Here is a 24,028-nt window from a genome sequence, read left to right as displayed (position 1 = left end):
TATGATGGTTGATTTTATGCATCAATTTGACTGGGCTAAGGGATGCCCAGATGATAAAACATTTATCAGTGATGTTTCTGGAAGAGATTAACATTTGATTCAGTAAACTGAGAAAAGAGATCCACCCTCACCAAAGTGGGTGGGAATCATTCAATCCTTGAAGGGTCTGAAAGGAACAAAAAAGCAAAAAAAAAAAAAAAAGATTAATTCACTCTCCTCTTCAGCTGGGATGTCCATCTGTTCCTGCCCTCAGACATCAGATTTCCAGGTTCTTGGGCCTTCAGATTCTAGACTTACACTAGTGGTCCCTGATTCTCAGACCTTTGGAATTGGACTGATTTATACCTATCATTTGCAGATGGAGAACTGTGATGCTTTTTAACCTCCATAAGTCTGTGTGCCAATTTCTATAATAAATCTCTTTATCTTTCTATTTATTCACCTATCTCTTTATATCATCTGTTCCTTTATGTATCTCCTGTTTCTCTGGAGAACCCTAGTTAATACATATGAGTTATCTAAAACAGCAGAGTAGAATAGTGTTTACCAGGAGCCAGGGGGAGGGAGAAATGGGGTTGTTATTCAATGGCTATGAAGTTTCAGTCATGCCAGATGAATAAGTTCTAGATATCTGCTGTACAACATTGTACCTAGAGTGAGTACTCAATTGTACACTTAAAATTTTATTAAGAGAATATCTGTCATGTTAAATGTTGTTACTATGACAACAACAGAAAGCACATGACTGCTTTCAGGTCCAGAGAAGGCCTAGGAGCAGGCTAATTAGGCATAAAACACATAAGCTCATTCTGAACGTGCTACTATACACAGGACAAATTGGTTGGCGGTCTGCAAGATGCAGAGAGAAAACCCTCTGTGCTAAGTTAGGGACTGTCCTAATCTGGGTAAGAATGGGCCAAAACTAGCAGGCAAGGAAGATTCACCAAACCAGGATCCAGAGCCATGGAAAAATCAGGAATATCTTATAAAATACTTCAGGTAATTTTATAGGAAGGAACTTGGAAGAATGATCCAATTCTAGGACATCCAATGTCATGTCCATAAATTACAGGGGATACGAGTCTGTACTTTGAAGTATGATGGATATGTTTGAACCTGGCCACCTTTCCTTACCAGCTATATAACTTTAGGATAGTTGATTAAGCTATCTGAGACTCAGGTAAAGAGTTATTTCGAACACTTAGGACATCCAAAACACTTAGGACAGAGTCTAGAATATGCCAGGTGATTAATAAATGACAGCTATTTTTCAGTTATCATCATCATCATTTGCTTAATATTAATTGGGTTTTATAACTGCTGATGCTTTAAATATATTCAAAGGTAGACATCAGTTTGCTTACCTGTAAGTGGGGATCATTTTAGTATTAATTTCATGAAGCTATAAGCTAATACATGTAGTGTTAATGTCACTTAGAAAATGCTAAACTGATAACGTTGATTATTGCAGTAACATTATTACTTCAATGATTGAGAATCATGTTTTGGGGTAATTTTTTTTGCCCAGCCTTTCAGTTATAGGGCAATTAAACATTTTGGCCACCGGTGGGTGGTATCTTTTTTCACTGAACGGTCTGGTACTTTTCGCCTTTCTGGTAGCCAAGCAGTCTAAACTCTTTTTAGACAAGAGAATATTGTGAAAAAAATGTCTTTTACAGTCACACATATTTTTACTAAAGGGAGCTTATTATTATTATCTAAAATTTGTGACAACAATGCCTCAAATCTGGAATTTAAAAATAGAAAGAAAAGAACGTTTTAAAAGGGATAATGTCACCACTTGAGTACAAGCACATTTTTTGGTATAATGCTTCTAGTACTTCATTCTATTTATTTATGTGAGTGTGAGGTGTATGTCTGAACTTTTTCCTAAGGTAATGACCATATCATGGGAATATTTCTATGTTCTAAATGTCATTTCAAGTGCCTACATAATAGAGGCCATAACTTATGGCTTTTTCTTGTGTCGCTGGTTTAATTTTATTTTCTGTGTGTCTCATTATTTTTGATTAAAAGCTAGGCAATTTGTATAAAGCAGTAGTGGAAATGAGCCCTTTTTTTGTCAGATGCTTGGTGGGAGGTTGATTCCATCAGGTGAGCTGAGTTTAGGTTTTTATATTGCTATGGATGCCTTCAGTGTACCTCAGATTTCAAATTTCTCCATCTGGAAGGTGGGCAGGTGTTTTTTAGGATCCTGCTCTACCCTCAGCTTTCAATGGTCCCTGCACGTCTGCACATCCAGGGAGAAGTCTCTCTACATTCTTGCCCTTCTCCCAGAAGTGGCTTGTTATTCACTGTTCAGCTCATAAGGGAGCAGGGAAGACCTTGGTTTTCCCAGTCCAGCTCCAATCTTAGGCAGGGTCTCTTCAGCTGAGGGTTGGGGGTAGGGCCTTCTCAACATTCTTGTCCCTCCCCCTGACCTAGGACAAACGAATTCTGCTTTGTATCTGTGGCGATCTTGGGTGGGACAGAGTTGCCTGTGTTTCACCCAGCAGTGGCCCCTGCGCTGCATTGGTGCACGATCCTGGGACTGAGAAGGTTTCCTACTCTTGCCCCAGAGGTGGGAGTCTTTGCTTCTGCTTCTCCCTCAGAAGTAGTGGAACTTTGCCTGGGACCTGGGAATGGGAATATATCTTACCTCTCCTCCAGTGGCATTAAGCTTTGGCTTCCTATGAGTGAGAGGTCTGGGTAGTGAGCAGGATTTCATGTGCCTCACTGGGGAGAGCTCTCTTTGTCTCCTGTTCCACTCCCTGTTTTTTGTCTTAAGCAGCCAGAAGAGTTTGTGAATGAGTGAAAACTGCCTCATGTCAGCGACTCTCAGATGTGTTGAACTGTCATATTAGCCCACACTTAGCCTTTAAGAATTAGTGTTAAATTCCTGCAGCTTTCACCTTGTTTAGTTATAAGATGGCCATCTCTTCTGCCTGTGTTTTCAAAGTAAACCTGTTCATGTGTTCCAACTCCCTGGGTGGAATTTGTCACTGTTGAGAATTCAGTCCATTTGTTTTCTTTGCACCTGCAGGTCTCCGATAGACTCAAGGAGGTTATAATCCACAGTGGGAGAGATGTTCTCTTGTAGTTTCTGCATCATAAGCAGAAGAACATCACGGCTTTTGTTAGAGATGAGTTTTCTTGCAAGACATGTAAATCATTTCCCTTTCTTTTTCATGGTGAATGATTCTGTGAGCAGCAACTATGTACCCAATTCCTTAATGTTTTCCTAGTGATTTCCTAAGTATACAATTTTTCAAGGTGGTCTTGTTGGCACAGTGATGGCGAGCATCATTAAATTCCTTGAAACATATTGCCACATTGCATTCCAAGGTGGTCCCACCGTTGTTGATAGCAGTAGTGTATGAGAGAGAATGTTTGAATGTTTTCTAACATTACTTATTATTATTAAAAATGTTTGTCAGCATGACAAGAATGCTAAACATAAAATTGTGTTAAGACTTAGATTTTTTTGTGAACTTGAATATTTTGTTAAACCGTAGGTCATTTATTTCCTTTCTGTTGCTTGATTTATCATGGCTGTGTCCTTCCTTAGTGAATTATTATTAAGTAACAGGTGTAGAAGAAAGCTGGCATGAATTTCGCTTTCAGAGAAATGTGGTTAAAAAATAAATAAAAGCATTACAAATCTAATTTATCTGCAAAATTTATGTCATGCACCCTTTAGAGACCTGGGAAGTGCTCCTCCCTACTGACATGTGGAATTTGCAAAGCCCAGAACTGGGCTTCCCACAGGCTTGCCTAAGATGCTTTCCAAGGGACCCCAAACCAGAGCTGATTGTTAGCTAACGTCTGTCAACTTGGGGTTCGATTGTTTTCCACTTTATATGGGATTAAAGAAAAGTTATTTCTTTCTTTCCTCTCATACCGATTCAGTGAAACCACTCCAAATAAAAAAACTTGCTGAATGTCCTTGCTGCCTCCATTTGACTCTGGACTCTACCTAACAAGGTTTTCAGCCTGTCCTGGGTTTCTTTGCTCCTAGGGCATGGCTGGGTTGGTTTTAAATAATCCAAACCATGTTTTTAGTCTTTCCTTCCCCGCCCCCCCATATATTTATTTACTTACATTTAGATTTATACTTTATTGAAATATAGTTGACACTAATGCTACCTTAGTCTCAGGTATACAACACAGTGATTCAACAAGTTTAGATGTTATGCTGTGCTCATCACATGTATAGCTACCAACTGTCACCATCCAGTGACATTACATTACCATTGACTATATTCCCCATGCTGTATCTTTTATCCCTGTGACTTACTGACTCCATAACTGGCAGTTTGTACCTCCCACTTCCCTTTATCCATTTTACCCACCTCCCCACCCACTTCCCCCCAGGCAACCATCAGTTCTCTGTATTTACGGGTCGATTTCTGCTTTTTGTTTGCCTGTTTATTCATTTTGTTTGTTTGTTTGTTTACATCCCACATATAAGGAAATCTTATAGTATTTGTCTTTCTCTGACTTATTTCACTTAATATAACGCACTTTAAGTCAATCCATGTTGTCACAAATGGCAAAAATCTCACCTTTTTTGTGGCTGAATAATATTCCATTATACATACATACCAGACCTTCTTTGTCCATTCAACTGTGGATGGACATTTGAGTTGCTTCCATAATTTGGCTATTGTAAACAATGTTGCAATAAATGTAGGAATGCATCTATCTTTTCAAATTAGAGTTTTTTGTTTTCTTTGGCTGAATACTCAGAAGTGGCATTAATGGGTTGTGTAGTATTTCCATTTTAATTATTTGGGGACACTCCAGACTGTTCTCAACAGTGGCTGCATCAATTTACATTCCCACCAACAGTGCATCAGGGCTCCTTTTTCTCTACATCCTTGACAACATTTGTTGTTTCTTGTGTTTTTTATTTTATTTTATTTTATTTTATTTTATTTTTTTTTAATTTTTTTTTTTAAACGTTTATTATTTTTGGGACAGAGAGAGACAGAGCATGAACGGGGGAGGGGCAGAGAGAGAGGGAGGCACAGAATCAGAAACAGGCTCCAGGCTCCGAGCCATCAGCCCAGAGCCCGACGCGGGGCTCGAACTCATGGAGCGCAAGATCGTGACCTGGCTGAAGTCGGACGCTTAACCGACTGCGCCACCCAGGCGCCCCTGTGTTTTTTATTTTAGACATTCTGACTGGTGTGAGGTAATGTCTTGGTGCAGTTTTAATTTGCATTTCCCTAATGATGAATGATGGTGAGCATCTTCTCATGCGTCTGTTTGCCATCTGGATGTCTTCTTTGGAAAAGTGTTCGTGTCTTCTGCTTATTTTAATTGGATTATTTGCTTTTTGGGTGTTGAGTTGTATCAGTTCTTTGTATATTTTGGATACTAACCCTTTTTTGGATATGTCTTTTGCAAATACCTTCTTCCAATCGGTAGGTGGCCGTTTTGTTTTGTTGATGGTTTCCTTCACTGTACAGAAGCTTTTTATTTTGATGTAGTCCCAATAGTTTATTTTTGCTTTTGTTTCCCTTGTTGCAGGCTATATATCTAGAAAAATATTGCTGTAGTCAACATCAGAGAAATTACTGCCTGTGATCTCTTGTGAGTTTTTTTGTAGTTTCAGGTCTCACATTTAGGTCTTCAGTCCATTTGCAGTTTATTTTTGTGTATGGTGAAAGAAAGTGGTCCAGTCTCATTCTTTTGCATATAGCTGTCCAGTTTTACTAGCACCATTTATTGAAAAGACTGTCTTTTCCTTATTGCATATTCTTGTCTCCTTTGTCACAGATTAATTGACCGTATAAAGATAGGTTTATTTGTGGGTTCTCTATTCCATTCCATCGATCCATGTGTCTATTTTTGTGCCAGTGCCATACTGTTTTAGTTACTATAGCTTTGTAGTATATCTTGAAATCTGGGATTGTAATACTTTCAGTTTAATGCTTTCTTCAGATTGCTTTACCTATTTGGGGTCTTTATTGGTTCCATACAATTTAGTGTCTTTCCTTTGATGCTAATGGATAACTATGTGAATAAGAAGTACAGATAATTCTTTTTTTTTTTAATATTTTTTTAATGTTTATTTATTTTTGAGAGAAAGAGAGACATAGCATGAGCAAGGGAGGGGCAGAGAGAGAGGGAGACACAGAATCCAAAGCAGGCTCCAGGCTCTGAGCTCTCAGCACAGAGCCTGATGTGGGGCTCGAACCCACAAACTGTGAGATCATGACCTGAGCCGAAGTCGGACACTCAACCGACTGAGCCACCCAGGTGCCCCTGGTTTCATTGTCTTTAAAAAATATTTCCCATATGGAAATTTTCAAACAAAAGTTAACTTCTTTTTCTTTTTTTTATTCTATTTTTCTATTCCTTTCCTTTCTAAATTAAGAACCATTTTATAAATATAACAGGAACTCAAGAACATAACACATTCTGTGTGGGTGATTTCATATTTCTTTTGCTTTTTTTGCATTGAAATTATTAATGAAATGTTAAGCTAATGCTTTTGCATTCAAGTTCTTTAGAGGTTTATTTTTAAATGAGAAGGTGGGAAGCACAGAGTCTGTATGTAGTTATCCACCTCTGCAGCAGGGGAGCAGCAGGAAACCACAGGTACATAACTTTCAAGGGCACCCTTTAAAACCCATAGTCAGTGGAATAATTATGTCACCTAAAATGTGCATGGGAGTTTCAAACTTCATGCAAAGTCACATGTCCAAAACACTTGCATAAGTAAAATGTTTATGTCCCTTTAAGCACCTCACATGACTGTTGTCACCTGTGGCCTGGTTGTAGGAACATGGCTAAACTTCAAAGCGAGACCTCATTGCAAATGCATCAGTATACGCATCTGAGTATGAGAGTTTACTATATCGTGTCAGGAGTCTGCAGCGGGAGAAGTGCCAGAAACTGCTGACTGAAGGGAAAGTATTTCTCCGGCATGATTTTCCTTAAATATTTCATATCTAGAATATTTGAGATAGTGCAAAGTTTGTGAACGTGCTAGTTTTCATTTTTAGATTAAGAATTGTAGAGTCAGTCTGTTGGGATCACAAACGAAAATGACTCTTAAGTATCAGCTTTCGCAGGTTACCCCCTATACAAAGCACGTCACAGGTCATAACTTACTACAGTATTGCCAACTATGATATGTCCACAAGAGCTGATTCTGCATTTTGAACAAAAGACGAAATCTTTAAAAAAAAATTTTTTTTAAATATTTTTATTTATTTTTGAGACAGAGAGAGACAGAGCATGAGCAGGGGAGGGGCAGAGAGAGAGGGAGACACAATCCGTAGCAGGCTCCAGGCTCTGAGCTGTCAGCACAGAGCCTGATGCCGGGCTTGAACTCGTGAACCGCAAGATCATGACCTACGCCAAAGTCAGGCGCTCAATCGACTGAGCCACCCAGGTGCCCCTACTATGTTCTTCATTTATTTACATATTTATTTACTTATTCAATCATTCATTCATTCATTGTTTCAGAACTATGACTATGGCTATTTTATTTGGAGATTGCTTTCAGTAAATTTGTTCAATTGGTTTCTGTTCAGTTGGAGATGTTGATCCCTTTAAATACTGACCACTTCTGTCACTACGGAGACTGTAGTACTTAGGCACGTGGGTTAGCTCACTGGCAAAGAAGAATGCTTTTCCAGGCAGCAAAATGGGCTTCATTTGTTCTCTCCTAACATTGTAACTTTGTCAGAATTGAATAAGACCTAAATTTGGTACTCAGGCTAGTAGGAATGTATATCTTATTATGGTAACATGGTTACGCTTATTATTATTACAGGTGATGGCGTGAATTGTGTCCCTTCAAACTTCATGTGTTGAAGGCCCAGTGGCCAGCGCCTCGGAATGAGGCCCCTAAGGTGGGGCCCTAATCCAACATGACCGTTGACCTTGTAAGGGGAGGAAGAGACACCAGGGATGGACGCACGCAGACAAAAGGCCATGTGAGGACACAGGGAAAAGTCAGCCATCAGCAAGGCACAGAGAGAAGCCTCCCTGGACTGACACCCACCCTGCCGGCACCTTGATCTTAGACTTCCAACCTCCAGAACTGTAAGAAAACACATTTCTGTTGTTTAAGCTACTGACTCTGTGGGATTTTGTTACGGCAGCGCTACTAGCTTAGCTAAGACAGCACAAAATATATTATGCAGGTATATTCTTTTTTTTAAAGTTTTTATTTAGTGTTTTTTTTAACTCTATTTTTTATTTTTTTAAAATTTACATCCAAATTAGTTAGTATATAGTGAAGCAATGATTTCAGTAGATTCCTTAAGGTCCCTTCCCCATTTAGCCCATCCCCCCTCCCACAACCCCTCCCGTAACCCTCAGTTTGTTCTCCATATTGAAGAGTCTCTTCTGTTTTCTCCGCGTCCCTGTTTTTATATTATTTTTGTTTCCCTTCCCTTATGTTCATCTGTTTTGTCTCTTAAAGTCCTAATATGAGTGAAGTCATATGATTTTTGTCTTTCTCTGACTAATTTCACTTAGCATAATACCCTCCAGTTCCAACCACATAGTTGCAAATGGCAAGATTTCATTCTTTTTGATTGCTGAGTAATACTCCATTTGTGTGTGTGTGTGTGTGTGTGTGTGTGTGTGTGTGTGTGTATACCACATTTTCTTTATCCATTCATCCATTGATGGACATGTGGGCTCTTTCCATACTTTGGCTATTGTTGATAGTGCTGCTATAAACATGGGGGTACATGTGTACCTTCGAAACAGTATACCTGTCTGTGTCCTTTGGATAAATGCCTAGTACTGCAATTGCTGGGTCGTAGGGTATTTCTATTTTTAGTTTTTTGAGAAACCTCCACACTGTTTCCCAGAGTGGCTGCACCAGCTTGCATTCCCACCAGCAGTGCAAAAGAGATCCTCTTTCTCCACATCCTCGTCAACATCTGTTGCTGCCTGAGATGTTAATGTTAGCCATTCTGACAGGTGTGAGTTGGTATCTCATTGTGGTTTTGATTTGTATTTCCCTGATGATGAGTGAAGAGGAGCATTTTTTCATGTGTCGGTTGGCCATCTGGATGTCTTCTTTGGAGAAGTGTCTATTCATGTCTTTTGCCCATTTCTTCACTGGATTATTTGGTTTTGGGGTGTTGAGTTTGATAAGTTCTTTATAGATTTTGGATACTAACCCTTTATCTGATATGTCATTTGCAAATATCTTCTCCCATTCCGTCGGTTGCCTTTTAGTTTTGCTGATTGTTTCCTTCACTGTGCAGAAGCTTTTTATTTTGATGAGGTCCCCGTAGTTCATTTTTGCTTTTGTTTCCCTTGCCTCCGGAGACATGTTAAGTAAGAAGTTGCTGCGGCCAAGATCAAAGAGGTTTTGCCTGCTTTCTCCTCGAGGATTTTGATGGCTTCCTGTCTTACATTGAGGTCTTTCATCCACTTTGAGTTTATTTTTGTGTATGGTGTAAGAAAGTGGTCCAGGTTCATTCTTCTATGTGTCGCCGTCCAGTTTTCCCAGCACCATTTGCTGAGGAGACTGTCTTTATTCCATTGGATATTCTCTCCTGCTTTGTCAAAATTAGTTGGCCATACGTTTGTGGGCCCATTTCTGGGTTCTCTATTCTGTTCCATTGATCTGTATGTTTTTGTGCCAGTACCATACTGTCTTGATGATTACAGCTTTGTAGTATAGCTTGGAGGTGGGATTGTGATGCCTCCTGCTTTGGTTTTCTTTTTCAAGATTGCTTTGGCTATTCAGGGTCTTTTCTGGTTCCATACAAATTTTAGGATTATTTGTTCTAGCTCTGTGAAGAATGCTGGTGTTACTTTGATAGGGGTCATGTTGAATACCTAGATCGCTTTGGGAAGTATCGACTAAAGTTTTTATTTAGTTGTGAGAGAGAGAAAAAGAGCAAGAACAAGTGGGGGAGGGGCAGAGAGAGAGGGAGACACAGAATCTGAAGCAGGTTCCAGGCTCTGAGCAGTCAGCACAGAGCCTGACATGGGGCTTGAAGTCACAAACTGTGAGAGAATGACCTGAGCTGAAGTTGGATGCTTAACCAATGAGCCACCCGGGTACCCCACATATTTATTTTTTATATCCTTTTAGCAAAAAGGGATAAACTGGATCTCAGTTCAAAGGACGTGTTTGGAATCTGGTATGTTTCCATTACCTATTTAATTCCTTAACAAGTGTACTATATATTATCTATTTCAAAAAGAGAAAGCATCAGAGAATCTTAACACACTTGTTAAAGGTGAATAGCATCTTAAAAAGAAAAAACTTCCAAAGGAGCAAAGATCCACCTGCCGTTTCTTCCTTGTGAAATAGATACGTGATTCCCCTCTTTGTTTGTATTTTCGATATGAGTAGAATGCATAATATAGCAGACTGGTGGCATTTAGTGTAGATTGGGGAAAATGCAAACTTACCTATTGTGACTATCCTCTCCCCACATTTGGTGCTGCACTCCAATTTTCCTTTGTCTTTATTTACGTCCTACTGGTTTTTTTCAGAGTACTTTCTGTGAGGGATGTCTTTTTCTCCTGAAGGTAGACTAGTGTCTTGATGCTGTCTGAGTTCCACCTGGGAGCCAGAAGAATTTTCACCACTTTTAAGTTAAGCATTTGGCATTTGGTGTGCTGATATCTGTCCAAATTCAAGATCCTGTCAAAAGAGAACTCCCCACCCCTGTTGCAGGAGTCGGCAGCCAAGGATGTGATTGCACGCCCCACCAGTGTCTTTCATTCGGTGCAATTGATGGTTACTGTCTTTCTACTTGGATTCCCGTTATTCTGATCCAAGAGGTAACCACAAGAAGCTTCCAAAAAACCTGAGCAGTCAGAGGCAAAACCACAGACCAAAATGGAAAACAGCTGCTTTATAAAGATTGGGTTCATAGTGGTTCCTCCCTCCCTTTGTTTCAGGGGATCGTTTATCTGTCAGGTTTGTGGAAGCCCAGAGTGAAGACGCACAAGCTCCCAGGTCCTCACTTTTCCCTATTTCACAGGTGGGGAATGGAAAGGGAGGAAGAAGAAACTCCATGGAGCTGACTCTTCTCCTCTCTAAGGCGGAGCTCATGGACTAACTACCCTGGCCAGAGCTGGAAGTATTTATTTTCTCCCTCTGGACTCCCTCGCCCTCAAAATGTAGACTCACGTGTGGCACTTTCCACTCAGTTTGCATTACAACAACCCGAGCTCTATTGCTGCTTAGAAAGCTATTGTCTCTCGCCTCCAAATCCATCCTGCGGTGCTCTGCTTTGGGATTCTGGCTGGGGCCAGCAGCTACCCTACCCGTTAGGCTGTGCCAATAAAAGAGTACTAGCAGGGGAGGGGGAGGCTAAAGGAAGAGAAGAGATTGCTCTGTTCTGGGGGCTTCCGGTCTGTTTTCTGCAGCCGTGAGCCGCAGGCATTGGAGGTGCTGTCCACTTGGCAGCTGCTGAATCCAGTTTGCAGTTTCCCCAACTTTGTGGAACCATCCTCCAGATGCCGAAGTCAAAGACACCAGGCAAGCAGTGCCTGACGTGGGGCTCGAACTCAAGAACCACAAGACCACGACCTGAGCTGAAGTCAGACACTTAACCGACAGAGCCACCCAGGTGCCCCGAGAATTCTAAATTTTAATAATTCCATCTTCTTCACTCTTTCTTCCATCCCTCATCTGGCTTCCTACAGCTCCTAACTCTAGGATACCCTGGTGTTCTATTTTTGCCTATTCTGTTCTTACATGCCTACTTAATAGTTCTTCTTAGCAAATTCTCTCCATTAAAACAACCGGTATCATTTCTGTCCTTTTTTTTTAGGACACAGAATGAATTACCCGTGTTCCTGTGTTCTTCCCTTCCTATCTGTGAGCTCATCACATGACCAGCCATGCCAAATACTGCAAACCATACAGTCGCTGGTTATCGAGTAATTTTTATGTACCTTGCTCCATGCTATAGCTTCCCATGTGGTCTACATTCATTCTTCACAACTTTATTATTTAAAAAAATTTTTTTTTCAACGTTTATTTATTTTTGGGACAGAGAGAGACAGAGCATGAACGGGGGAGGGGCAGAGAGAGAGGGAGACACAGAATCGGAAACAGGCTCCAGGCTCCGAGCCATCAGCCCAGAGCCTGACGCGGGGCTTGAACTCACGGACCGCAAGATCGTGACCTGGCTGAAGTCGGAGGCTTAACTGACTGCGCCACCCAGGCGCCCCAACTTCACAACTTTATAAAACACATTTTATTAGCCCCATTTCACAGATGAAAAAACCAAGGCACAGAGAGATAGAGAGAAAAGGAATTAAGTACTGCCTGAGACCAGAACCAGAATTTGAATCTGACTCCAAGGTCTAGGCTCTTAAGCATTCTATTAATTTGTCTGCTTCATATTTGTAACCTAATTCTTTGCTCCCTGCTCCTATTAGATACCCAGTGTGCCTTTTTAGAGTAGGAGTGGTGGGAATAATTGCTAAATAAGGAGTACATTAACTAATTCAACTAGCTAGGTTTAGGGCGTATACATCTGAGAAGATGAAGCTTCACGTCTTTGTCCTAAATTAAATCTGTAGTTTAGAAGCTGTTTATCTTCAGCCAGTAAGAAGGGTGTGATGCCTGATTGACCACTGACCTTCTCATCTCCTTGAGTCTTGCAGTCATAATCTGGATAAAGAGGGTTTGGATTTAGGATGTTTAAGACCTCTCTGTAGGTATTTAATTTTTCTGTCATCCTGGGAGTGGAGAGAGGAGAAATTCTCTCAATTTGACTTTGTCAACACATCCAAACTATTTGAAAGAATCTAGTTTCAAATCATGGATTACAAAATAACCTATGGAAACACGAAATTGGCTGGAAGAAAATGTCAATCAGTTTGCTGTCTTCAGCACTGATGCTTTCCAAATTTTAATGTGCACATAGATCGCCTGAGGATCTTATGAAAACACAGAGCCTGATTCAGAAATTCTGGGGCACTGCCCAAGATTCTCCTTTCCCACAAAGCCTCATATCAGTAATAACAATGGCAGCACATATATTGATCACTTAGTTTGTGCCCATGAAATTATGCCTAATCTTCAAAAGAATCCTATGAAGTTATTATTATTCTAATTTTTCACACAATGAAACCAAACTGGGAACAAAATCAGTAACGTGGCAAGAGTTTCAGGAAAGTCATGGGATTTGAACGCAAACCCATTTCTTCTGATTGAATCTTTTGCTTTTTGCACTGCAACCAGCAAAGAAGTTAAAAATAATGGGGCATGCGGTTTATATCTTAAGATCGGTACGGTAAGATATCAGAGTACTTTTATTAAATGTTTTGATACTTTGAATTTAATCTGGTTTGAAGTGTTTTATGGAATTCTTTAAAAAAAAATGTGTAGCTTGTCTAAAAATCTCACAACGATTTCAGTTGCATCACACAGTCCGAGTATTCATTATAACTGGCAACTTTGTTAGAAAGAAACTGTGATGTACATAAAGGGTGTACATGTTCCTCTGTCAAACTTAAAAAGAGAAAAGGAAATACAGCTGGGACTTGAATGGGAGTGTTCGGTGCCATGCTAACTAAAGGGCAAATCCACAGTAGCGCCACTGACTTTCAACTGCTCCATCACTCATGGTCTATAGATTGAAGCCAGATTAAGAGAAAAAAGATTTCACCAGCAGCCCCCGAAGATTTCACCTATAGATGTAGTTAATGAGCATTGCCATGGATACAGCATAATTATATCACCTGAATAGAATCTAAGGGAATTGAAAAACAAGAGACAAAGAAATAAGCTTAATTATTCACTTTTTGAAAAATCTCTACAGGCAATTTAACAGTAAAATAGGGTGACTAAGGAACACATACATTTCATGCCCATATGCCACAGAAATAACTAATTAGGCACAATGTGCCAGGACTAATTATAGAAATGATTGCTGGAAGAAGGAAGGCTGAATATAGAGTAGCTGGCAACTTGATGGTCCTCTTGCTATGTAGGCTGTGCTGAACGTTGCAGCGAGCTGATTGGTTGTTATCTTTTTTTGCATGAGAATTGAATTGTAACTGATTTAATTTTTTTCCTGATAACTTCCTGATTACTGAAGAGGGTGCTGAGGCAAGGGCAGCAGAGTAAATCTCTGAGAAAGCAGGAAAGAGGAAAAATGATGCCCCTTGGTAATTTTCACCCAGGATGATGGATCCTTTGTGTTTCCGTCCGTCAGATGTAAGGACACTTGTTCCTAGGAGTCCTGGGTGGTGTAATCAGGTCAACGGTTACTTCCGGCTTAAACTCTATCTATCATCGTAACTATTCTCGAATCTCTCCAAAAGTCTGCCTGAAATTCCACCAGGAAATCATTTTAAGTTGATGAGATGGCTTTGAAGATCAAGGTTATCAAGGGAAGCCCTTTAAACTGAATTAAATCGTGTTCCCCAACCAGGCCAAGAGAAAAGGAACGGTCCTAAGTGGAAGGGACCTGGTAGGCAGAATTCTGAGATGGTCCCCGAGATTCTTTCTTTCTTCTCTGTATAAACACCCTGCGCAATGTCCAGGATTGTGAATATGATGGGCTTTTCTTCTGTGATTAGGTCATGCCACACACCACAGCTGTCAGGGAGATCCTCCAGGGGGCCCTGACCTCATCACAGGAGCCCCTTAAATAGGGATCTGGAGGTCAGAGGTGAAGGAAGTTAGAGACTCAAAGCAGGAGAGGGAATGGGGGTGCCCCTGCTGGCCTGAAGACGGAGGGGGCCGTGTGGCTGCTTTAGGAGCCGACAACAGCCCTTGGCTGACAGGCACGCAGGCCAAGGTGACCGCAGTCCCACAATCACGAAGAACTGAATTCTGCCGACAGCAAGAATAAACTCAGAAGCAAGGTCTCCTCACAGCGTCCAGGTGAGAATCCAGGCAGGCTGGCACCTCGGTCTTGGCCTTGTGAGACTCTGCGCAGGAGACTCGGTCGCGCTGTGCTGGACGGTGCCCTACAAAGCTGAGCACCACACAGTGGGAGCTGTGTTAAGGCACTAAGTGTGTGGTAGTTTGTGCGCTTCAATGGACAACGAACATGGGACGTAGGGACCTCTGACTTGCAGACTAGGAGAGAACAGGCGGGTTGAGGCAGTGAGCTGCGGATAGCAAGAGGGCATGCGCGTCTGCTAGGGGCCTCAGGGACTCAGGCCACTCAGTGGCCGAGAGCGCAGGGACTCAGGCATGCGAGCTTTCCACCTGCCTCCCTGGGCTCTCCGCCTGCCCGAGAGCCCTTGCCTCCACCAACAGACACGCGTGCCGGCCCTCTTGCTGCTTCCCTCCCTCTTTCCCATTCTCCATCTACAGCCGCTATCCCCAGCCGTTTTCCGCCCACTTCTTCACTTCAAGATTTGAGCCCTTATTATATCCTTGGTGGAATTAAAACCGGAAGTTGAGGGGCACCTGGGTGGCTCAGTCGGCTAGGCGTCCGACTCTAGATTTCATCTTGATCTCACAGTTCGTGGGTTCGAGCCCTGCCTCGGGCTCTGGGCTGACAGTGCTGAGCCTGCTTGGGATTCTCTCTCTCTCCCCCCCCCCCCCCCCGTTCCTCCCCCGCTTGCACACACGCATGCTCTCTCTCTCAAAAGAAATAAACAGTTTTAATAAGAAAACCCCGTAAGTTGAGTTCCAGTCCTGCTCTACTATTCTTAGTTCATTGAACTTGGATGAATCACCCTACTCATCTAGATTTTAGGGTTTTTTTTTTTTTAATTTCTGAAAAAAAAAATAAAGCAGATGGACTAGTAAGGATTCTTTAATCCTTTCCAGCAGTGACAGTTTTTAATCAGAGACACTCATCATTGTCCTGCACTGGCCTTCCCGCCTCTAGTCCCTCTTTCCGTTTATCTTGCAGATCTGATGGCATCATTGTCTTGCTGAAAATCTTTCAGGTGTAAACTGTTTAGGATACTATTCAAAAATCCTTCATGAACGGACACCAAAGTGACATTTTTTTTTTTTTTTGTCATACGCCATTACTCACCCTCAAAGCACTCCAAGTGTTAGGCAACCTCACTATTTCACTACTCTAGACAGAAATCCAGGTGTCCTGCCTTCGTGTTTCACACCTAGTTCTTTTAGGGTGAAATACTCCTTCATCCGAGTGTGGTAATCAACTCCACCAAATCCATAAAGAGGCAGCTCCATTGATGCCTCTTCCAAGAGGCATTTCCCTATCCCTCCAACTGGGGGATAATAGCCACCTTCCACGAATCGTAATAATAATGCTTCTCCAAATCATTTGACTCGGTTGGTAACCTTTTACGTAGTGTTCGTCCTTTATGATAGTATTTAATAGCAAATATATGTATATGTGTATGTGCTTACACATGATGCATATGTATGTCTTTATATCTGATCATCTTTAATTATAAACTCCCCGAGGACTGGAAACTTACTTATTTACCCGATCTCTGCATTTGCAACAGGGTTTGGCAACAGGGCCTTGTTCTGCAAAGGGTGGAATCAAATAGGAAATACTGATCTGTGTTGTATCTGGTTTGATATTCTGCCTGTTAGAGCAAACTTAAAGGACCTTTAGTGAAGAAACTTTCTGACCTTCTTGATGTTGACCTTTGAGATTAGAGGTTTACCCGAATAGCTTGAATTTCTCTTCTCTAATTACACACACACACACACACACACACACACACACACACACACAAATACATTTAGAATTCAGCTTCTCTTAAGAGATTGTTTAGATAACAAAAATCTTGGGCTTATTACCATGGTGCAAAGAGAGATTCCACTTTATTTATTCTTTACTTGTTATTCTATCTTTAGTCTTCTTCCCAACCTTAAAGCAGCACAACCCATAATCTCAGCAACCTTCTTCTATCACGAATGATAACAGATAATAGTTCATGATAGTAGAAATTGAAATATCTCTCTGTCTCCATTGCTGCACACTTTCGTGCAGATCTTCTCAGTCTGTACGCACAGCACGATCCTGCTTCCCACTTGACCATTTCCTTTTCCTTCTTAGGATCCTTTCCTCGTTCCATTAATAACTTGCTCGAGAGTTGATACTGGTGTGTTTTTTTTTTTTTCAAGATATTCATTCATAACTATGAAACTGCCTTGTCAGGGGTCAGTAGACTCTTTGAATAAATGCCTGTTGAATGTCTTGTAAGAATGACAAGGTATCGGATAAACGTTTCAGAAAGAAACACAGATGCCCAGTTTTCAGGGGATTCAGTGAGCCCATCAATAACTCCTCCATGTGACACACCAATAAACAGCTCGAAAGCTGGCAACACAGCTGTCTGTAGTGGATGCCAAGGAAACAGATGGTAGTAATGCAGGAAGAATGCTTTCCATCACTTCGCATTAAGCTCTTTTGATTATGCACCAAAAATGGAGAAGGAATGGACAGGCACCAGCATGACTAAAGCAGGCTTCATCGCCACCACTTGTCAGCTGGAATATTTTAAACACACATTGATGAAGAACCCTTTGGGCTCATTCTACTTTTTCCCCAGGGTTTCAAAGCACTTTCCTAGAAAAAACAAATTTTTTTCCCCTAGTGATGGATGAGAAAACCAAGGCCTCCAAGGAAATGTGACTGACGATGCCTGGCTCTACATCAAAGTTGAATCATTTCCAAGATCAGGCCTCTAGAAGGTGAGTTCTTGGTGGCTTTCCTCCATTCTAAAACAGTTTGGCGTCAGCCGCACCACCAGGCTGATGCAATAAGGTCAATTATTCTTTCTTGTACTTGTTGTAGCAATGGCATCTGAGCCTGTCTGTTATCTCCTCAACTAGCTGAGCTGCAGAAGGAAGTAGGTGCTGTTACAAGAAGGAAAGTCCAGACTGAATTCCTTGCTTACAACCTCAGTTTCCTGCACCTTCATACCTCCCATGTGGGCTATCTTGTGTGTCTGAAAGTGACCCCTGAGCCTTCTAACTGGACAATTGAGGGCAAAATTCACTTCGGTTGGTTTGGCTGGTTTTGTGTCCTCTGGTTCATAATCTGTCGTGCCTTTATAGAGATAATGAAAAAAACAGGGTTCGTTTACTGCCATTCATTCGGCAACAACTTTAAGGAAGGAAGGCAGAATAATAGGTGTGCCAGTTTTTATTTCTTATCTCTTAGTACCAAACCTCGCCCTTTTCTTTTTTTTTTTTATCTACTGAAGTTTTATTTATTTATTTTTAATTTTTTTTCAATATATGAAGTTTATTGTCAAATTGGTTTCCATACAACACCCAGTGCTCATCCCAAAAGGTGCCCTCCTCCATACCCATCACCCACCCTCCCCTCCCTCCCACCCCCCATCAACCCTCAGTTTGTTCTCAGTTTTTAAGAGTCTCTTATGCTTTGGCTCTCTCCCACTCTAACCTCTTTTTTTTTTTTTCCCTTCCCCTCCCCCATGGGTTTCTGTTAAGTTTCTCAGGATCCACCTAAGAGTGAAAACATACGGTATCTGTCTTTCTCTGTATGGCTTAATTCACTTAGCATCACACTCTCCAGTTTCATCCACGTTGCTACAAACGGGCATATTTCATTCTTTCTCATTGCCACGTAGTACTCCATTGTGTATATAAACCACAATTTCTTTATCCATTCATCAGTTGATGGACATTTAGGCTCTTTCCATAATTTGGCTATTGTTGAAAGTGCTGCTATAAACATTGGGGTACAAGTGCCCCTCTGCATCAGCACTCCTGTATCCCTTGGGTAAATTCCTAGCAGCGCCGTGGAGGTTCCTCAAAAAATTAAAAAAAACCCGGCCCTTTTCTGCTCCGAGGCTAAGATCAGGCCTCAGCAAGCTCTATTTCCCAGAAACCCTTGCTAGCAGGGTTGAGGTTAAGTCCCGCCACTAGATGGCACTAAAGGGAAATTAGAAGGTGGAGGGAGTGGACAAAGGACTCACCCCGCAGTTTTTCGGATTCCTGCCTTGAGATCCTGTTCCAAAACCAGTTGGTTCTCTTGCACCGTGTCAGGACTCGGGCAGGGGTGCTGCCGTTTCCTCTCTGGTTGACTCTTGAACTCCAGCAGTGGCAGTTCGTTCTGCCAGCCACTTGGTTCTAGCCCTAGGAGGACCAGCCTCATTCCACCCCCTCAGAAGTGCTGCTACTTCTGAGCACTTCCTTACGGTCTGAGCAACAGCAACGTGGAGCCCTTCCTACTGCCTCCGAAGTTCCTGAAACCCCATCTACTCCTTCTTGTTCCCCCGGCCGCCTTTAACACCGTGTCATCAATTTACCACAGTTAACTCTTGAACGATGCAGGGGTGAGGGGCACCGGTCCCCACGCAGGTGGAAGTCTCTGCATCCTTTTTGACTCCTGAAAACGTAACTGCTGCTAGTCTGCTGTTGACCACAAGCCTCACCAATCACATAAACTGTCATTACCGCATAGTTTTGTATGCTCTATGGATTATATACTGTATACTTCTAGGAAGCTAGAGAAAAGAAAATATTAAGAAAATCATAAAGAAGGGAAGATACATTTATAGTACCGCACTGGTTTTATTCTTTGTAGAAAGGCTTTCCTTTTTTAAAATTTTTAAAAATTTATTTATGTTGAGACAGACAGAGATAATGTGAGTGGGGAAGGGGCAGGGAGAGGGAGAGAGACTCCCAAGCAGGCTCCACGCTGGCAGCACAGAGCCTGACGTGGGGCTTGAACTCACAAAACTGCAAGATTGTGACCTGAGCCGAAACCAAGGGTCGGACGCTTAACCGACTGAGCCACCCAAGTACACCCTGCACTGTATTTATTCTTTAAAATACCTGTGTGGGGGAGCCTGGGTGGCGCAGTCGGTTAAGCGTCCGACTTCAGCCAGGTCACGATCTCGCGGTCCGTGAGTTCGAGCCCCGCGTCAGGCTCTGGGCTGATGGCTCAGAGCCTGGAGCCTGTTTCCGATTCTGTGTCTCCCTCTCTCTCTGCCCCTCCCCCGTTCATGCTCTGTCTCTCTCTGTCCCAAAAATAAATAAACGTTGAAGGAAAAAAAAATTAAAAAAAAAAATACCTGTGGGGGGGCGGGGGAGGGGCTGGGTGGCTCTTTTGGTTGAGCATCGGACTTCAGCTCAGGTCATGATCTCGCAGTTTCTGAGTTCGAGCCCCGGGTGGGGTTCTGTGCTGACCGCTCAGAGCTTGGAGCCTGCTTCGGTTTCTGGGGTCTCCCTCTCTCTCTGCCCCACCCCCCGCTTGTACTCTGTCTCTCTCTCGCAAAAATGAATAAATGTTAAAAAATTAAAAAAAAAAAATCTGCGTGTCAGTGAACCTACAGAGTTCAAGTTTTTGTTGTTCAGAGTCATTGGTAAATGAAATGGCGTCATCCCTCTATGAGTTGATAGCGTGAGTACCAAAAGAACAAGGTGACTTGAAACAGGGTTTCGTAGACAGGTTCAACAGGCTGATTTGGGTTCGGTATAAGGGAGAACTGACTTTCCGGCGGTGGGAGCTGTCCCTTAATAGATGCAAGGAGCTCTCTGTGGCCGGCAGCCTGCAGAAGGAACTAGACGCCTGCTGTCAAAAATGCTGTAGCAAAAACAATTGAAGGTGTTTGCCTGTAAGATTGGCCAAAATTTAAAATATTGGTAATCTACCTAGGGCAGATATTAACACGCATACACTGCTGGAGTATAAACGGAGGCAGCTTTCCTGAAGGGGTATGTGGCAACATATGTTCATTCTAGAAAGGGGTAGAGAAAATAAACGTGTCATATTCATGTCAGGGATATTAGTGACAAGGACGAAGGTGGCAAATCAGCATGGAAAAGGGCATGGTGTGTGCAGTTTGTCGTTCTAGTTGGCATGGGGGAGGAAGGCTGTTCCAAAACAGCTGTGTTGGAGCAGAGATGTGAATAGCAAGCCGTGTGGGATTCTGGGAGAAGAATGTTCCAGGAAGAGGAGAGAGCAAGAGTTCTGGGGAAGAAAGGGGGGAGCTTTCTCAAGGAAGGTCAGCCAATGAGGGTGGAAGGAGAGGAGGTAATCTCACAGAGATATCAGCAACCAGGTTGTGTGGGCAATTGTGGACAAAGATGAGAACTTTTTTTTTTCCCCAGAGTGACCACAGAAGTCATTGGGCCATTTTTTTAGCAAGGGAGAGCCGCAGTCTGACGTTTGTTGTCTATGAAAGTCTTAAAGGTGTTTTTAGTCTTTGACCTAGCAACTTCATGTTTAAGTATTTGCTTTAAAAAAATTGTTGAGGTGGGGCACCGGGGTGGCTCAGTCGGTTGGGCGACCGACTCTGCTCCGGTCATGATCTCACCGTTTGTGGGTTCGAGCCCCACGTCGGGCTCTGTGCTGACAGCTCTGAGCCTGGAGCCTGCTTCGGATTCTGTGTCTCCCACTCTCTCTCTGCCCCTCCCCTGCTCATGCTCTGTCTCTCTGTCTCTCTCAAAAATAAATAAACATTAAAAAAAAATTTTTTTTAATTGTTGAGGTGTCCTGGGTGGCTCAGTTGGTTAAGTGTTGGGCTCTTAATTTTGGCTCAGGTCATGGTCGGTTTGTGGGATCAAGCCCTGTATTGGGCTCTATGTTGACAGCACGGCGCCTGCTTATGAGTCTCTCTCTCTCCCTCTCTCTCTCTCTCTCTCTCTCTGCCTCCCCCCTCCTTGTGCTCATCCTCTGCCTTCAAAATAAATAAACATTTGTTGTTAATTGTTGAAAGAAGTAGCTAAAGGTCTGTGTATGTATGTACAAGGGCATTCACTAAGAGCAGCTGTTTTGAGCACTGAGAATATGCCAGACATTATTCTAAGCACTTCATACATATTAATTCATTTAACGTTTGTAACTTTTCCGTGAGAGAGCTATCCTTGTTTTACAGGAAGTTGAGGTATAGAGAGGTTAAGTATCTTGCCCAAGCTACTAAATGACCTGGATTTTAACCCAGGGAGTCCACACTTTTAATCACTTGGTTAGAAATGGAAATATGTTCACATTAAAACACCTGATGACAAAAGGCGGGTTCCCTGTGTGTGATGCTTCACGTAAAAAGTACCTCTTCAGAATGTATGCATACATGCTCACGTATGTATGCTGGGCGTTTCTTCTTAGATCCCCAGTATTTCTTCTTTTATTTGGAAACAGGCCCTGGGCTTCTCATCCTCCCCTTTACCTTGCAGCTCTCAGTGCGGACGGGCTCAAAATAGAACACTCGCCTGGCACTCTTGACCCACTAGCTCCAGCAGTGGGTCCATGACCTCCACACTGCACTTCCCGTCTCCAGGACTATCAATCACTTTGCCCTCCTGGCCTGAGTTTATTCGTCCAGGGAGGAGCACCTGGCCCACGCTGGCAGATCCAACTCTCTCTCTCTCCCAGAAACTGAAACTGAAGACCACCCCACAGCCCGGCAGTTGTTGAAATTGAGCCGCGTGCACAGTGACCCCTACACATTCCATTTCCTTTGGAGCTCTGTGGATGCCCACTTCCAGAATACTGGTAGCCCAACAGGTCCTTCGATTCTCTAAATGATTCTAGCGCCTGTCTGTTAAGTCCTGGGTTTTGTTTCTAGAAGACGGGATTGCCACTGGCGCTTGCAAACAAAGACACTTTGTCTAAAATTGTCTACAAGGGTGAATATCAAAATGTTAACGGTGGGTGAAGGAATTTTGCAAGGCTTTTGTCTTCTTTACAGATGACAAGTACCCAGATGTCGGGTTAAAAATGCCTACATCGATTTTGTTGCCTATTTTTTTTCAAAGCATGCCGTAAAGCCCTCTGAGGTCTACTTCTAGCCAATAGCAACTGTAGCACCTGTGGCAACTATAGTAAAGAGGCTCTGGCAAATGTAACACAAACGTCACAAACAAAACATGGAACAAAGGTAAAGATGGTGATGGGGCGCCTGGGTGGCTCAGTCGGTTGAGCAGCCGACTTTGGCTCAGGTCATGATCTCGCGGTCCGTGAGTTCGAGCCCCGCGTGGGGCCCTGTGCTGACTGCTCAGAGCCTGGAGCCTGTTTCGGATTCTGTGTCTCCCTCTCTCTCTAACCCTCCCCCGTTCATGCTCTGTCTCTCTCTGTCTCAAAAATAAGTAAACGTTAAAAATAAATAAATAAATAAATAAAACGTTAAAAAAATTCAAAAAAAAAAAAGTAAAGATGGTGAAACGCAAGTCACGACGACGTCCGACAGAGAGATCAGCACTTGGAAAGTTTCAGAGCGGAAGGGAAACAACGGACAGCGGAAGGTGGGGGTGGAGGTAGGCAGGGGACTCGGAACAAATCATATTTTTAAATCCTGGTGTTACCATTTGAGCCATGATTGCTATAATAAGCGCTCAGAGAACTTTGTGACTTACTTACCTGAAACACGTTACTAAAACCAGTTAGTGTTCATGATTTGCGTCGTTGGAGACACAGCGAGTTTGCCGTACTTTGCGGGTGCCGGAGCAGCGCTTTTCTCTAGGACGCCCAGATTTCTAAGGGTTTGCAAACCAGCAAAACAGACAGACCTGTCATGTAAACGAGTTACGAATAAAAGAAGTGTTAGCTTATGGAAATCAATGAGCACAAATACATATTTCAGGCGTTTCTAAGCAATGACCGATTAGGATTAACTGCCTATCGAGTTACACATTCAGCAAAATCCTAAAATCCATTCATAGCTTTCATTCCCGCTAAGTTTCCCCAGGCCTTCTGGAATCAGTTCCACAAACAGTTGCTGAATGCACATTCTGTGTCAGGCATGGTCCCAGGAAATGGGGATATAGAGCCATATCTGCCCAGAAAGTTCACATTGGGGCAGGAGAGACATGGAAGTTAAATTTCAGTGCCTGCCTTAAAATTTAAATGCCCCAATATAGGGCCATATAAGAGACATAGTCATTCATCAGGCTCTAGCCCGATGCCTACTTTACATCTGCACAGTAATCTTTTATAGCAGGTGCTGCTGCTGCTGCTATCCTCATTTTACTGACAAAGACATTAGTCTCAGAGAGTTAAGTAACTTGGTCTAGGTTATAACACTCAGACATGGTGGACTCAGGATTAGATACACACACACGATGTTGTGGACTCAGGATTAGACACACATGGTGTTGTGGACTCAGGATTAGGCACACACATGATGTGGATGCAGGATT

The sequence above is a fragment of the Herpailurus yagouaroundi genome, unplaced genomic scaffold (assembly GCF_014898765.1).
Source record: "Herpailurus yagouaroundi ecotype Mexico unplaced genomic scaffold, PumYag 142, whole genome shotgun sequence".
Lineage (NCBI taxonomy): Eukaryota > Metazoa > Chordata > Mammalia > Carnivora > Felidae > Herpailurus > Herpailurus yagouaroundi.
This window is presented reverse-complemented; position numbering follows the sequence as displayed.